Here is an 18,839-nt window from a genome sequence, read left to right as displayed (position 1 = left end):
AAATAAATAAAAATATATTTTAAAAAACAATTTGCAAGATGAAAAAAAAGGGTTATGAATAAAAATCCCTATTAGCTTCACTAGACTGTGCCTTTTTTACAATGGTGATACCTAATCCTTTTACTAGTCAAAAGAACACTCCAGAATGGGAAGGATGCTAAGCAGAATCCTGTACAAACAATGGTGGGGGGAGGAGACTAAATTTCCAAATTCTTGATCATATTATTGGAAGATTCAGGAAATGTTCTCTTTCTTTGGTCAATGCAATGTTTTCAGAACCAGTAAAAACAAACAGACTAATTTCTAAAATCTTCTTATAATAATCAACAAGCTCAAAACTCGAAATTACTTGTAAGGAATCTCATTTCCACAAGTACTCTGGAGGAACCGGAGGCTGCTGTGTGATTCCTGAAAGTTTAGAGTTAGCGGTTCTTCAAGTTTGCAAACTGATCTGATTTGAATTACATTTCAAAAACAGTGAATGCTACTTATATAGACAACAGAGTAACTATCCCTTGAAAGAAATGAGCTAGAACATTTATTTTATTTAACTAAGGAGCCTAATATATGGTTGGTATTATAGAGCAAAAATTTTGTAAGCAATTTAGGAGGAATGTACCCACCTCCCTACAAAAAGACAAGAGTATGATTACTAGGTGAGGCTGGTGTGAGGAGTATTGTGAAAGAAGATGCTTTTGAAAGTACATCTTGCCCAGCTGGCAGGGCTCAGTGATTGAGCATAGACCAATGAACCAGGAGGTCAGGGCTTCCTGTCAGGGCACATGCCCTGGTTGCCGGCTTGATAGCCAGTAGGGGGTGTGCAGGAGGCAGCCAATCAATGATTCTCTCTCAGCATTGATGTTGCTATCTTTCTATATATTTTTAAAAGTAAATCTTGATGGAAATAAATTTTGAGTTTGAGAAAGAAAATATTTCCATATTAGAGAGGACAAAAAGAGAAAATATCTATAAGCCTGAATGAGAGATCAGAAGAGAGATGACATAAGAACATAAACTGCTGGGATTAAATAAAGAAGTTGCATGATCTTACAATGGAAAGAGCCTTTGGGGCCTCAGAGAATGAACTAACATACACCTGAGTTGGTAGGGAGAATATAAGAGAGAAAAAAAATCTATATAATATCCTGACAAAGGAACCAGTAGGCCTAACTGAATGGCTTTGTATAAAGAAAAATATGAGGCAAGAGTAAATAGTTAGCTTTTTAAAAACTTTATTACTGAAAGTATTACATAAGCCCCCCTTTTTCCCCCATTGACCCCTTCTAGCCTGCCCCCACACCCCACCCCTAGGCCTTTACCATACCATTGTCTGTGTCCATGGGTCATGCATATACTAGTATGCATACAAGTTCATTGGTTAATCTCTTCCCACCCACCCTCCTCTGCTCCATCCTTCTATGCTTCTATGTCTATTCCATGCATCTATGTCTCTGGATCTATTTTTGTTCATCAGTTTATTTTTTTTCCATTAGATTCCATGTATGAGTGAGATCATGTGATGCTTGTCTTTCTCTGACTGACTTATTTCGCTTAGCATAATACTCTCCAGATCTCATCATGCTGTTTAGAGTTAGATTTTGATTCTGGATTATAAAAAATAGACAAATATATCTGTGTAGGTGCCTATGTGTGTGTACGTGCCTGCACACACACATAGGCACCCACAAAGAAGAGGAGGGAGGGTGGAGGGAGAGAAAAAGAGAGGATTTAGAAATGTTTTAAGGTACATCTGTGTAATGTAGGGAGATTATTTTTCCTCTTTCGCATTGCAGAGAGTTCATAATTATGAATATGTGGTGCTATACAGCTCTAATAGCCTGCTTCCTTCTATGTGGCTGAAGAGTCAAGTTCATTATGTCGGCAGGGACTTGGAAAGCTGACAAATAACAATGGTCATTAATCATGCTGGCTAAATTCCTGAGCTAGAGACAGGAAAGTATGGAAAAGTGTGAAATTCTAGGCTTTCCATAACATTATTTTTACTTACTTTTTGTCAGATAAATTCAAGCTGGAGTTTACAATCTGCTGTTAAAAGAAGGTTTGGAATAGCACCTGTTTTGTCTTCCACACTATAAATCTCAACAGCACAGAACACTGCATGTTTCACACACAACAGAAAAGATACATCATAGCCATTAACTTTTTCCTTAGTTGCTGATAAAGTAAAATAGACCCATTCTTTACAGAAACAGTTATGTATTTGTTCAGATAAATATTCTGCTATCTCCAATAAAGCCTATTATTTTACAACTCCAGGATCATTTTTGCAAAAAACATTGAGTGTCATTAAAGTCCAATATGGTGGGAATGCAAAAATAACACCTTAAAGGAAAAAGCATGACAGTTAATTACATTTAAACTTATCACATAAACAAAGTGAAAGCTCTCTTTCTCTCTCTCTCTCTCTCTCTCTCTCTCTCTCTCTCTCTCTCTTCTCTCTCTCTCTCTCTCACACACACACACACACACACACACACACACACTGTAAACCTCAATGAATTAAATTCGGGATTCTCATTAGTAAGTTGAAGGAGATTTAAGATGACATATTGTTGCAGAAGGAGAATTGTAGCTGTCAAATGACTGAAGCTGGCAGAAATAATTATCCTTTTCAATCTTTATGAATTCAAGAATTGTGTTGAAGTTCTCTTTCTCTTCTGGAAGAATGCCATATTTTTTCCCTGAATAGTCTCAGTTGTTATTTCTGCTACTGGACAGGAAAGACATACTAAGAGGTGAAAAGATTTTAAAGGCAGTTAAGCCATACTGAGATTTAAAAAAATTAACATCGGCTCATCTGTGCTTTTTTTTTATCAACTTGGTTCAACAGAATTGGTTTAACATCTTGAAGTACAACAGACTTGCAAACGCCCAATGAAGAGAGGACACTCGCCTGGGAAAAGCCTTCCTTGAAGAAGCCCAGCTGCACTGAGGGAAAAGGGGGGTTTTCCTGCCATGACAACTTTTCCACTGCAGACCAGCTGCTTTTGCCAAAGTAATCATCAGCTTTGTAGAATGGTCTGCACACCATCTGTTTCCCGTCAATGTCTTGGAGACCCTTCAAAACTGGCTTTAAAAGTGAAATTTTCGTTTGCACACCAGGTGTATTTACTATTGCCTGGGATAAATCTGCTTAGAATGGTGGGAAGATAGAGTTCCTTGAGATCTTGGAAGAGACTCAAATTTTTCAAAAATAGACTGAGAACCCGAAAATTGTTAGCATAATCAAGATCTTGGTTTTGCCATTATTTCCTTTTCAGCTTAGTAATAACTGTACAAATCTGTAGTTACCCATTTGCAAATAAATTTAGCTGTCTCACTCTCTTACTTGGCTCAGCCCACTTGTTACCATTTATTTAGCATGTTGCATAAATTCAGTATGACAGTATGCCAATAAAACAATTTCCTTCTTTTTAAAGCACACAGAAATAAATAATCATTGGAACAGGGGGCAAAATCTCCATTACATATCCTAAGTCTCATCTTGAAACACATTCCATTTAAACTGTGAAAACAAAGTTCAATTTAGCTCTGAAAAATTATAACTCAAATATCAACATATCAATTATTGGGCATCTTACAATAAGCATATACATGTGAACAAATGTGTAATAATACCTTGTATCTAAACACTTTCCTCAAGATCATAATTTAAGAAAGATCCTCTTCAAAGTACTCTGTAGGCATTTATAACAAAACAAATGCCTGTACATATTTATTGGTTGTTCATTTATTGCTTTCAGTTTAATATCCCACATATAAGTGAAATCATATGGATCTTAACTTTTTTGACTGATTTATCTCACAGGCATTATATTCTCAAGATCCATCCATGTTGTCACAAATGGCAGTATTTCATCTTTTCTTATGGTTGAGTCATATTTCATTGTGTACATGTACCGCATCTTCATTATCTAATTGTCTAATGAAGGACACTTCAGTTGTTTCCATGTTTTGGCCACCGTGAATAATAAACAAAAACTCATAGATACAGATGATAATATGGCAGTTACCAGAGGTAAGGGAATGGGGGAGTAGTATAGAGTACAGGGGGTCAAATACATGGTGACAGAAGAAGATCTGACTTTGGATAGTGGGCACACAATGAAATGTGTCGATGATGTATCAAGGAATAGTACACTTGAAACCTGAATAATATTATTAACCAATGTCATCCCAATAAATTTAAAAATAAATAAAAATAATTGTTATTTGAAATATGTGTTTTATTGATTTCAGAGAAAGGAAGGGAGAGGGAGAGAGAGATAGAAACAACAATGATGAGAGAGAATCATTGATTGGCTGCCTCTGGGGATTGAGTCCACAACCTGGACATGTGCCCTGACCAGGAATCAAACTGTGATCTACTGGTTCATGGGTTGGCACTCAACCACTAAGCCACATTGGCCAGGCAAAAAATACAAATAATTATTTTAAAAATAACATGTTTGTTTGTTTTTTTTTTTAAAGTGTATTTTCATTGAAGAGTTGAAAATATATTTACATTTATAGGTATATTTTTATTTTCAAATTAACAAATATATGAGAGCTTGTGTTATTGCCTCCATGCATTCAATAGGAAAACAGAGGGCACACAGAAGCTTGAAGACTATGTCTGGTCACATTCACATGCAAAATTTGGTTCTTATACCATATACAGTGTTTAGTAAAAAATTTCCAATCAAAGGCTTCAAAGATAATCCAAGCTAGCATTACATGGTTTTATATATTTCCTTATTTCAGTGCTTAAAACTATGAAGTAGAAGAGATCTTAATTTTAGTTTTCCACATTCTATTAAAAATGTGCTGATAACGACATACAATTTGCTTTAAGAAAAAAAGCCCCCTGCTATGATCACTCTCCTATAAAAAAGTAACATTTTATTAAATTTACTACATGCTTAAGTCTCTAATCTTTTAATAATATCAATGTAATTAAGCTATACTTGATTTTCCAAATTTCTTATTGAAATAAAATTATTCTGAACAAAAATTTTTATGAGTTGAAAAAATCACTCTTCAGTGCATTTAAACCTAACAAGTCTTGATTCTTATATATTAAATTCTTGACAACAACTAAAAAAACAAAAACCACTTGAAATGTTACTGCTAATTACTCAAAGATCTCGTCCCCTCACTTGGTTTCTGATTACTTACAGTCTACTGCCCATTGGCATCTCCACTTGGAAGTTTAATAGGCATAATAAACTTATGAGGTCCAAAATGACCCCCTAACCATGCCCACAATTGAGACCTACTCTTCTTGTCATCTTCTCCATACCAATAGATGGTAATGCCATCTTTCTAGTCATTGAGGACAACTATAAGGTCATCTTTGAAACCTTCCATTCTTTTACACCTTATGTTCAGTCCATCAGCAAATCATACTAGCTCTACCTTCAAAATATGCACAGAGTCCAACCATTTCACACTACCCTCAATTAATACCATCCTAGCTTAGATAATAATGTCTTTGACCTGAATTACTAGAATAGCCTAGCAACTAACTATCCTCTCCACTTCAGCCCGTGATCCCCTATGTTCTAGAGCAGGGGTGGGGAACATCTGGAAAATCATTTGGTTTGGTTCTGTTAAGGCATTAGGGGTGAGTTAATTAAATGTTTGACCAAATATAGAAGGCTAATTTTTAAGTTGATAATTGTGTATGGTGTGCAAATCTATACTAATAAAAGGTTAATATGCAAATTGATCAGGATGCCCCCACAGTAATGACTGAACAGCAGGCTGTGTGGGGCAACAAGGCCGGCAGGGGGGTTAGTGAGGGACGACCAAATGACTGAATAGCAGGCTGTGTGGGGTGACCAGGAAGGCAGGAGGGGGCAGTTTGGGGTGAACAAGCCAGTGGGGGTGACCAGACCAGCATGGGGGCAGTTAGTGGTGATCAGGCTGGCAGGCAGAGGTGGTTAAGGGTGATCAGGCTGGTGGGGGGGGCAGTTAGGGGCGATCAGGCAGTCAGGTGAGCAGTTAGGAGCCAGTGGTCCTGGATTGTGAGAGGGATGTACAACTGCCAGTTTATGCCTGATCCCCAATAACGGGACTAAACTGGCAGTCGGACATCCCCCGAGGGGTCCTGGATTGGAGAGGGTGCAGGCTGGGTTGAGGGGACACCACTCCCCGTGCACAAATTTCATGCACCAGGCCTCTAGTAATGTTATAAATATCTAAATGAGCCTTGGCAGAGAAAAGGTTCCCATCCCTGGTTTAGAGTATTAATTTTAAGTCAGGCCAATCATGTAATATTCTCCTCAAAACCTTTCAAGTCACTCAGAATAAAAGGCAAAGTCCTCACAGAGGTACATATAAATACCCTTATATCTGCCTATTTGCCCATTTCACTAACTTCTTACCACTCTGTCCATCCACCACTACGTCCACCACTTACTCTTCTGTCTAGAATGATCTTTCAACAGTTATCCTCATGGCTTCTTCCCTCAATTCCTAATCAACAAGTTCTTTCCTACGGGTCTTATATTAAACTAAAATTCCTTCCACACCACAACCTCTTCCTTCCCTCATATTTCCAATCCTCCTTCTCTGCCTTATTTTTGTTCATATATGCAGTATCATCTGGCTTAACAGTCATTTTACTTATTGTCTAAACTGTCTATGTCACCAACATACCATTCATTTAACTTATTTCTCTTAAATTGTCTGGCTCACCTCTACTGGAATTTAAACCCGATCAGGGCATAAATTTTGGTCTGCTTTGTTCAGTGGTATACACCCATTGGTCAGAAAAGTGCCTAGTACAAAGCAGCCACTCCACAAATATATGTTAAAAATTAAGATATATATGGATGTAAAATTCATAAGAGCATATTAAGAATATCTGTTGATATTGTTAGTTGTCTTCTTTAATAAACTTCAGAATTTCATATTTTAAAAAAATGCATTCAATTAAAAAAATCTCAGGATGAATGTGAGAATACCCAAATGAGTTAATTTATTTATAGTCAATATGGCAATCATCAAGCTAAATTTGTCACTAGACCTACTGGTTTTAAGTACTCATGAAAATATTTCAAATTGTCTATTTACATTTGTTTTAATAATCTTCTTATAAAATTAATAAAGTGTCATTATTTGTCAACCTGCTACTTCAACCTTTGCCTTCTCAATAAATCAATCCAATGGCTCTGGCTTGAAAGTTAACTCATCTGTGACTTCCTATTTCTGTCAGTCCCTCTTGCAAATAATATATCAGCAAGCCTTGTCAATTACAACTTCAATATCTACTATAATGAATCTGCCCACAGTTCTTGCCACCACTACCATCATACCAGTCCCAGCCAAGGGTCACTGCACACACATTAGTTGTCTCTTCTAACCCATTTCCAATACCATAGCAAGAACATTTTTCTTAAACTCAGACCAGATTACAGCATTCCACTTATTCCACTATTTAAAACCCTTCACTTTGCTTTTATAGTAGCTCTAGTTACTTCTTAAAACTTTCATTTGCAAATATTTTCAGATTTATAGAAAAACTGCAAATACAGAAAAAGAAATCCTATCATATACTCTACATTCAATTTCCCCAAATGTCAAGGTCTTACTTAACCACAATCTAATTTTCAAATCACACACTTTGAGAATTACTACTCTAGTCACATTTTATTTATCTTGGATCTTTGACCACACCAAGCTCATTCCAGCTTTGTGGTCATTGTATTAGTGATTCACTCTGTCTCACACATTCTTCCCCACATCTTGGCATGACTGGCTCTTTTGGTCACTCAAGTTCATTTGGGAAAGACTTCCTGACCACCTAAAGTAGTTTCCCTGATTTATTTTCAACATAGCACTTATCACTACTTGGTGTATATAGCCACAAATTCTAATGTGGCTATACAGCTGATAAACTATATGTGTTAGTATTTCTCATCCTTGATCTTTCTGGTGTCACATAACTTCACTACTAGTGGACCCTGCATATGGAAAGACTTCAATGAATGTTCACTGGCAGAATGAATTTCACCTATTTTTTTTTTTCTCTAGCAGCTACATGGGTCAAAAGTGAGCAATGAGGGTGGAGGGGATAGTGGGAAACTTAAGCTTGAAATAACAGGCTAAAAAGAAACAGTGAAAACTTGTCTATTTCACTAAAATAGAAAACTAATATGTCAAAAGATTTTAGATTAATTCTCATTTGGTGCAGATATCACCTATCTACATCTATGATACTACTTCATGATTTAGCTCTAAGAAACTTCTGAGATCCAATACAACAAGATAAGCTTATCCTAGATAAGATCTCAAAGGGAAGCTGGAGGATTTGGCTCAGAAATGAGACAGAATGAAACAAAGACAGAGAAAGTTTCAAATAATACCCAAAGCAGATTAAGGTTATGTCCTCTCAGGAATGAAAGAACTGATCAATTGGAGAGTGAGGGTGCTGACTTAGTGTCTACTGATCCATACAATTTTTAATTTGGTTTGACTCTGGATAATCACTCTGAGATTTTTACCTTTGCTTGCTTGCTTGGATGTAGGTTCAACACATTATAATTCAGAACATAAACAAAAATATCAGAAAAGACTTTTGCTTGTTAAAACAGAAGAATTTACCAAATCAATAAGTATCTTAAAAATATTGTAAACTTGATTTATTTTACCTGACAATCACTGTTTTTTCTGTCATAACTGTTTAACATCATTGCTTAGGAATGATTTTTTTCTAGCATAAACTTTATTAGAAAAAAGTTAAGCAATACAATATATACAAAACTATAACAACCATGACCCACTTTAAGAAAATGTCAGCTTTTACAAGCATAAATTTTATTCCCAAAATATTTACTACACAAAGAAATAATGGAAATTTTCATAAAGAATAAGCATTGGATATTCTTAATTCTGTTCTCATGGAAACACTGACTAAATTACCTGAGAACAAAAATAATATTAGTTGTGTTTACAACTTTGAATTATGGACATTTGAGTCTATATAACTATTTTGATACAAAATTGAAATGTCATAGCCAATACACTACAACAAGAATTTCATTGAATCTTGTATATGTATTAGGATCAGTACAAGTATAAATACTGTACAAAAACTATTAAGGTATCTTAATATGGCATCTTGAACACAAATTAACTCCTGACCTGGCTTTTCAAATTCAAAATTCTGATTTGTTTCCATGTGTTAAGGCAACTTCTTATGTTAATAATTACATTTCCAAATTTATTTTTTGCCATTTGTGATCTTATAAGGACAAGAAAACAATGAAATATTTTGGCAAATTTAAGAGCAATGAGTAGGTAATGAACAGAATATAAAGAAAGTAAAGCCCGGCTGGCATGGTGCAGTGGTTGAGCATAGACCTATGAACCAGGCGGTCATGGTTAGATTCCCAGTCAGGGCACATGCCTGGGTTGTGGGCTCAATCCCTAGTGTGAGGCATGCAGGAGGCAGCCAATCAATGATTCTCTCTAATTACTGATGTTTCTCTCTCTCTCTCCCTCTCCTTCCTCTCTGAAATCAATACAAATATATATTTAAAAAAGAAAGTGAAAAGTACATAACTTTCTTTACAGTTGATAAGAGATATGCTAGGATAGAGCCATAGAAACAGTCCATAAAATCTGGGCCTTGCAACCAGCCATTCCACTGGCCAGAATTCTGTGAATGTTGTACATCTCTTTTCCACTATAGAAGTCAGTGATAATGCTAGAAGGATAGTGAAATATGCCTTTGCAAGAATTATCTCAGTGATTAAATAAAATCCAGAAGCCAAAATCAAACCTAAAGCATACACACAGAAGAGATGGGCTTTCTTTGGCATTAAAACTTTAACAAAACACTTCCAGATATCTTGAACAACTGTTGTCTCTGTGTATATTTTTGGGATGCCTCGTGAAACTTTCTTTTATAATATCTCAGTTATGATGTAATATTTACATATGCAGCCCAACCAGACAAAAGCACTCATTGATAAATGTGAGATACTATAATCCCTTGTACATTATGAGTAATAATATCTCTGAACTTTTAAAATCATCTTCCATATGAATTTACACACACTAATGCTCCAAGATGAATATGTGAATTACAGAGATTTGGCTTTTCCAATCTCCAAATGCTGTGTAGTTAAAAATACAGCTAACCACAGGTGTTCTAGGACTTCCTCCCAGGTCTCATGATTGGCACCTCTTTCCACTAACCATCTAGCAATAACATATATGAAGGTTGTAGGTGAGAAATCCACCTTGAAGTGGCTGCAACTTCATGTATACTTCCATGTCCCCAAGCTGTGAAATTCTCCAGCCTGCATGCAGGAGGTCCTGAAGGAGCTATATGTGAGGGACAGTGAGAATGCCAGATGGCGATTTGTGAGAAAATCTGGGACCAGGGCAGGCAGCCAAAGACAGGAGACTGAATAAAAAGGATGATCACCAAGAATATGCCCTCTCTCCAACTACCACAAATGAATGGAAGATGAATTACGGCTCTCTTCCTTATAAAGGTGAAAATGCTTCATGTAATTTTTCATCCGAGTGCAACAAATAAAACAAAATAATAAACATTTTAAGAAGGATTTGTATTGTGCTGATTTACTATCATCTTCATTTGCTTCATTAGTAGTAAACACACGAAAAAGGAAGCCCATTGATGAGGAATATGCAGACAAACTTACAAAGAAAGTGTTTCAAAAATTTTAATTGTATCACCAGAAGTAGATGAGATTGCTTCAAGGGACCACTTTCTACTTGATTTGTAAGTAAAAGTAAGGAGGGTTTTGCATTGTATTGATTGTTGTTGTGTGCCTTTATCACTTTTATTGTTTGCTGTCCTATATCCCTTTGAAGGTCTGCCAAACCACTGTGGCTTGCTCAAAAGCAGGGCTGAATTTTAATTAAGCTGAGCCAAATAGACACAGAACAGTTGAACTTGATTAGACCACTTGTCCTGAAACACACACAGAGGGCATTCAGTGCACTTAATTCCAGTAAGTGACAAAATCAGTTCATACATTTGGTGAAATTATCAAGATAAAAACCACCATTTGTCAACATATTACTTCTATGTAAGACTTCTGCTCCTCTATTTTAATCCAAGAGCCACCAAGAAGAGTTGAAAAGGTAAGGTGGCCAGTGAGGAAAAATGTGTCATAAACAATAATATTCTATATTCCCTGGGAAGAAGCAGTATATTAATTTAGTAATTAGGATTCAACAGCACTGTTCAAGTAAATAAACTGTGTACGCGTATTGATTTTATTTTCAAATATTTCAACCTGAAGAAAAGTTTACCACAGCATTTAGCCCAAATAAGGGAGCAGGTGGGACATCAGAATTTAATGAATTTTTATTTTTGATATTTCAAGAAGAACAAAGCATCCATGTTTCTGCTTTGAGAAGCAGAAATATTCTAAAATGTATTCCCTCGGTAACCTCTGAAAGCAGCCAGTGTAATTTTCCCCCACAACTTGGAGAACTGAGTCTCTGATAGGTTCATGTTTTCTGCAAAGCAAACTACTGTATAAACTAACTTTACTGCTACATTACACTCAGTAATCTCTGGAATATTCTCCAAAACAACATTCCTGTGTGGATTTTCAGACTTGTAGAAAAAACCACACTTTTCCTAAAGGTGAGGAACTGACCTCAGGCAATATTTCAAAATAAAATGCATTTCAAAATAAAATGCACAAAGGAGATACTCTGTATATGTGCACCCAGAGTGATGGGTAGATGGATCCTAAAATATGAATAAGCTAATATTTTTTAAGGTATGAGTGAAAATTGAAAGTTAAGTTCTAAAAGTTGAAATAGAACTTTGCATGTACATCAAGGTGCAAATATATTGCAGAGTGGCTCTTCTGCTCATAAATTCAAATCACTACGTATTTAATAGAAGTTTGTACTTTACTTCCCAACATCCTAATACCAATTGGCTATACATAATCCAAAGAAAGCAATCCTCCCCTCAGGATTAGCAATATAAAATTTCAGTAAATTTCTAAATATACTAGTAAATGGATGCATTTTGCAGGCAGGAAAGCAAATTGGATTTTAAAAAGAAAACAGAAACTAAAGTTCTCCTCCTTGAAAACAGCAAGAAAAATTAGTATATTTCAATGACTCTTTTGTCTGTTGCAATTTTGCTCTTCATTCTTGTCTACACAAGTTACAGAAAAACCCCAAATTCTTGATAATTTAACTAAAATCCCTGATAAATATACTTTTAAAAATAAGTCATCCACTAGAAAGAAGTATGGACTTTGAGGCCAGATCATTCTGAATTTGAGTCTGAATCCTATATATGTAATTTCCTAGCTACATTATGTTCCTCAAGTTACTTAACCTGCATTTTATAAAATATAAAATGGGAAGACAGAGAACTTTGGGAACAAACCTATGAGAAATATTCCATTTAATTGCTATATAATGAATTTTGTGAAAAATTTTAATACACTCACATGATAAAAAGCAGGTTTCTATTCCATGAGACACAGCATATATTTTTAAAATACTCAATTAGGTCTTAATATGGAGGTACTCTGAGGATGATGTCATATTCACAGGTTGTAAGTATGTTTTGAATTTGTTATTACCATATTTTCCGGTGTATAAGATGACTGGGCATATAGAAGATTTTCCTGGGTTAAAAAGTCGTCTTATATGCCGGAAAATAAGGTATTTTTCTCAATGGAGCCCACTATCTACCAATGTATGTCTAATATGCTTAGAACCACATGAGGTTAATATCACATGCATGACTTTCATGTATCTATAGAATCAATATAAGCATTTCATTTTTCAATTGCTACTCATTTTCATAAAATAAATGGATACCTTTTAAAAATGCAAATAATTGCTCCTTAGGCAAAGAGAGAAATGTTACTCAAACTCAACTGTTGATTGGCATTCAGAACCTTCATAGAATAATCTGAGGTCTTCATTTCATATTTATTCTAAAGGTCAGACTGTGGGTTTATCAAAGGCCATATATGAATGGCAATGTATTCTAAAATGATACATTATACCAAAGACAAGTATACAACACACTAAGGAAAATCTCTGTGCATACGTGTTACTCTGTATTTTATGGAGGACGTATTTTCTAATGGCTATGCATTAGTATAACATCCCTATCCTGCTACACTCTATCATTCAATACCATTCATACCTCCATCACAGTGATCACAATTGGAAATTCTATATTTACTAGTGGCCCAGTGCATGGATTTGTGCACATTGAAAGGAAATTAATTAGAATAAATATTTTAATATTGCTATTTGCCCTTTCTCTATAATAGAAGTATCAACCAAATTCACGATCCACAATGACAGATTGAAACACATGTGTGTGACTGGCGCCAGCGAGAGCCTTATATATATCAATGATGGCGAACCTATGACACACGTGTCAGCACTGACACGTGTAGCCATTTTTGATGACATGCGGCCAGCCACATGGCGAGGATGAAACATTTGCAAAATAATGTTTTTTTCCTCAAAGTGACACACTACCCGAGTTATGCTCAGTTTTTTGGTGAAGTTTGACACACCAAGCTCAAAAGGTTGCCCATCACTGATATATATAGATAAACTTGCTTAATTAGGCCTGCTTTCTGATTTAGCTAACTTTTTCCAGCCCAGTGAAGCACCCCAACTTCTCTTTCAGGTAATTGCCAGCAACACAGCAGTAAATATCAACACGAAGCAGATTATTATTGTAGATCATGCAGGGAGAACAAGGGTAAAATATTTAACTATAGCAGTGTTTGAATATATTCTGTGCAGTGAGAAAACCTAAAGTCATTTTCAAGGTCCACCATTTCTTACTTCTTTTCAGTCGGGTCAAGTTTCTAAACTTTCTAAATCTCCATTTTCCAGCTAATGTAAAGAAAATAGTATTCTACCGAGTCTCCTATCTACCTACTCCAGGATTTCTGTGAGGGTCAAATGAGATGAGGCACGGGAAAACCCTTCACAGATATTTGGTTAAAGTGTGAAATGTTTGCACCTGGCTATAAAGCAAGTTGTGTTCCTGGGCTGAAGAAACTCCAAGGAGGCTAGTTGCTAGGGAGAGGAAGCCAGCCCTTGTTATGTGATGTCATAGTGCCCACAGTGACTGTTTCCAGGCTGGGCTGGTCTGTGGGCCAAGGGCTTGGCAGCGTAAGCTGTGATTTGGTGGGCTGTTGCTACAGGGTGGTGGCAGAGCCTGTGTCCCACTTGGGGGAAGCCGAGTATTGCTTTGTGTGTGCCAGGTCCGTGGTGACATTTCTCTGTAAATGACCAGTGTGCTTCATGGCAGGTCCCACGTTAAGCGTCTGCCCCTGGGTGGTCAGTGCGCATCATAGCGACTGATCGAACAGTTGGACACTTAGCATATTAGCCATATATATATATATATATATATATATATATATATATATATATAGAATATTATAGGTTTTACTGTTTTCTCTCTGCCTCCCTTACACCTTCCAGGTTTTATGTGGGCAAGAACCACTTTCATTTATTTATTAGCAATGCATTTAAATTATTTTAAAAACAGTGCCTTACACACAGTCAAGGATCAACAAACATTTGTTGAATTAATCCCAAATGCATAAAACTTAAATTCTAAAGGACTGTCAATTCAGGGAAGATGGAGGGCATCTGTTTGTGTGTGGGGGTGGGGGTGGGGGTGGGGATTGGTCCTTATACCTGCTAATTGCTTTCACTTACAAAGTAATGTGCACATAGATTTCAAACATATCTGGTGCATTTATCACTCCATTTCCACCAGATCAAAGAGGTGGAAGTGACCTTGAGATGTTATTCTTGCCTTGGGGTACTGCTACTACTCAAAGCATTCAGTAAATGCTAGCTTTTCTTAAAACTCTAGAGGCCTCATGAAATTCAGATGAGAAATAATCTTGCCTAGAGGGTAGAAAAGGGGTGACATCTACAAATGATTCTAATATATAACCCAAAGCTAGACCTTACAAATATTTATTGTTATGGCAGATAGCAAACTTTGAACTTGCAATTACAGCCTGCCCCATCCTCTCTCTGGGGATAAGGACTTTGTGTTTAATGTTCTAGCTCAGGGGCCTGTTGATGTGTTGGCTGAGATAATGGTTACAGAGACAGAACTGAACTAGAGAGGAGGTGGAATGAGGGGGCCAGTGAGAGAGGGGAAGATGCATGATATGAAAGTATTGGTTTGGGGGAGTGTTCGGAAGGGAAGGGAGAAGAAAGCACTGAAGCATGGTGAGAGGTCTTTAAGGGGAGGGATGAAGAAAGAGGATCCTTAAATATTTTGACCACTTTTCCAAAAATTAATAAATATCAAAATTGTCTTTCAATGTTTGTTTTGATTGTATATTTCTTGGTTGTGTTAAATATAAGATTTGTGTTTACACTGGTCTAAGAATGACAAGGTGGCCTACCCTTGTGTGAGTTACCAACTTAAGGGTGGTTTGGAAATCTCTACAGTCTCACTGCTCTGTCCCATATGGTAGCCAATATCCACAAGCAGCTACGTACAATTAAATTAGTAACATTTAAATAAAATTAAAAATTCAGTCTCAGGTCACTTGTATTAACTAACCACATTTCAAGTGTTCAACAGCCATATGTGGCTAGTGATAGTGACTTCAATATTGGAAAGCACAGATTCAGAAAATTTCCATCATGACAGAAAAATCTATTGGACAGCACTATTCTAGAACCTTTGGCTTATGTCACACATAGGCTATTCAAATGGTTCAGTCGTATTAGTAGCATAGAGAAGCTATTTTATCATTATCAATTCTATTTCAAGTAGTAAATGTGAAATATTGACAATGATGACATTTTTATGCCTTCAGTAGACTAATGTTCAGAAACCTCAGAGTTGTTTCTACTTCTGTTGTTGAAACTTTTATCACACAGATTTTGTGCCATATCCTTATTCCCTCTCTATATTAATTAGCTACTTTATTCACTCAAGATTATAATTTTAATCTGTTAAATCATTTGGATACATTTGTAAAAACTATAGTCAAAGTTACTCAGTAGATGTGATACCTAGAAAATAACAATGTTTTGCGTCATGATTTTTGTTTATAACAGAATAATTTGATATGGAAGTAAAAGGCAGTCCCAATTAATATATGAAAAATAGTTTTCTTTTTATCCACTCTTCTGCTGATGGACCCTTGAGCTGTTTCCAAATCTTAGCTATTGCAAACTGTGCTGCTAAGAATATAAGGGTGCATATACTCTTTCGAGGTGTTTCAGGTTTCTTAGAATATATTCCTAGATGTGAGCAGATGAGTGGATAAAAAAGCTATGGTACATTTACACAATGAAATAGTACATGGGTGTAAAAAAGAAGGAACTCTTACCATTTGTAATAGCATGGGCAGTACTATGCTAAGCAAAATAAGCCGTCAGAGAAAGATAAATATCACATGAGCTCACTCATACGTGTAATCTAACGAACAAAATAAACTGATGAACAAAATAGATACAGCGACACACAAGCATGGAACAGACTAAAGAATCTCAGAGAGAAGGGGGGGGTGTTAAGATAGATTACCCAGAATTTTACATGCATATATGCAGAGCCCATGGACAAAGGCAATAAATTGGTAAAGGCCTCAGGAGGGCAAGTGTGGGGTGGAGGGAGGCAATGGGAAAACAAACAAACAAACAAACAAACAAACGGGAATCAGTAACACTTTCAACAAAGACAGATTTTTATTTTTTTAATTTTTAAAAAAATATATATTTTATTGATTTTTTACAGAGAGGAAGAGAGAGGGATAGAGAGCTAGAAACATCAATGAGAGAGAAACATCGATCAGCTGCCTCTTGCACACCCCCTACTGGGGATGTGCCCGCAACCAAGGTACATGCCCTTGACCGGAATCGAACCCGGGACCTTTCAGTCCGCAGGCCGACGCTCTATCCACTGAGCCAAACCGGTTTTGGCAAGACAGATTTAAAAAAAAAAATTGTTTCCCCAGCTACAATCCCTGGCAGATGTAAACCTAAGGAAGGAATGGATACATAGCACCTACACTGGACCTGATGTTTGGCACAGTGACGCTGAAAGAACAACCAAACACTCAGCAACCCCATCAGATTTTAACTGCTCAGTTCTGGAGAAAAATTAAAATAGAGCCCTCAAGTTAAGGGGCTAGCTGCTTTATCTCTCAGTTCTTATAAAAGAATCTGAAGTATTGTAAGCTTTTAATATATCTTTAATGCATATGCATAGACAGGGTGGGATGGGACAGGGACAGGAGTCAGGTGGAAACCCAAAAGCAGTCACAGAGTGGAGCTGGGGGTTGGAGGCAGGCAAAGTGAGATGGAGGGCTATATGAAGGAGACAGCACTACTGCTGGGCCTTGTATTATTAGCAGGGTTTGGAAAGCTGGGGAAATTAGAAGTTGGTTTGGGACACTTCAAGGCTAGTGAAGAACAGGCACCAACGGGATGAAGGCCAGGCTTCTCTTCAGTCCTTTCTCTAAACTGCAGTGAACACTGACTCTGGGCCAGGCCATATTCCACCACTAGAAAGCGTGGCAGACCTATGTTTCCATCACATTCAGGATGTAAATAGGAAGCAAAAGCTGGAAAGAGAAGGGAACACATCACAACATGGACCATCATGCAAAGTGTGGGAGTGGCATAAACAGTTTGCGTTATCTTGCCAACTAGATGTTAAGTGCCTTGACAGAGGAACTTAATTTTTGAACAGTTTAAAAACGCCTTAATATGTTTTTTGTGGTTTTTTTTTTTTTTTGCATATAGCTAGTAGCAAATAATTATTTTCGAAGCAGTATGGTATAACAAAACAAGTATTGGTTTAGGTGTCTTGAAGTATAACTGTTTCAATTCCCTTGTCTGTAAAAACCAAACAGATCAAAAGAGACTGTCAGATCATTTTATGATTCTTTTCAGATGTAGTCATTAAAAATCCATTTAAAAATCCATGATTAGGTTTGCCAATTATTTAGCATCACTGTTAATAAGGAGTTCTCCTTTGAGGGGCAAGGCATGATGACTGAGAAAGCACACCTGGCCTCTTGTCAAGTCAGCCTCTGAGAAATCCAGCTCACTGTACCTGCAACACTGGGTTAAGCACAGACTTTTATCAGATTTCAAATACCTGACCCCTGAGTCTTAGTAGCTTTGTTTGTGGAGTGGCTGGAAATAAGGAATGTGTATGTTGTAAAAATAAATAAATAAAAAGATCAAGAAAAAAAGGAACTACCCAGGCAACTCAGATGTACTTGTCCTCAACCCAACTGCATATACCCCCTTAACAGAAAACTCTTGTTCTATGTTGTTTCAGTTGAAAAGTCAAATTGCCTGGCCAGTGTGGCTCAGTGGTTGAGTGTCGACCTATGAACCAGGAAGTGATGGTTCAATTCCAGGTCAGGGCACATGCCCAGGTTGCAGGCTCAATCCCCAGTGTGGGGGCTTGCAGGAGGCAGCCAATTGGTGATTATCTCTCATCATTGATGTTTCTATCTCTCTCTCTCTTTCCCTTCCTCTCTGAAATCAATAAAAATATATTTCAAAAAAAGAAAAATCAAATCTACAAATCAATTGCAATAATAATATGTGGGCAGTGTAGCAGAGGGTGCTCAGGATCTATACTAGGGGCCACTTAACTCCAGGTTTCAGCTATTGGATCAAGCGCTTCTGTGGGAGAGTCATATCATAAATGTATTGTTAATACATGAAGAAAAAATTAAACAGGAAACACAGAACCAAATTAATATGATGAACTTCACATATGTTAACAAACTTTTGACTTGCCATATGATTGCCTAAGACTGGTCAGAAACATTTAGTGGAGT

The sequence above is a fragment of the Eptesicus fuscus genome, chromosome 1 (assembly GCF_027574615.1).
Source record: "Eptesicus fuscus isolate TK198812 chromosome 1, DD_ASM_mEF_20220401, whole genome shotgun sequence".
In the NCBI taxonomy this organism is placed as follows: Eukaryota; Metazoa; Chordata; class Mammalia; order Chiroptera; family Vespertilionidae; genus Eptesicus; species Eptesicus fuscus.
Note: the sequence above shows the minus strand (reverse complement) of the source record.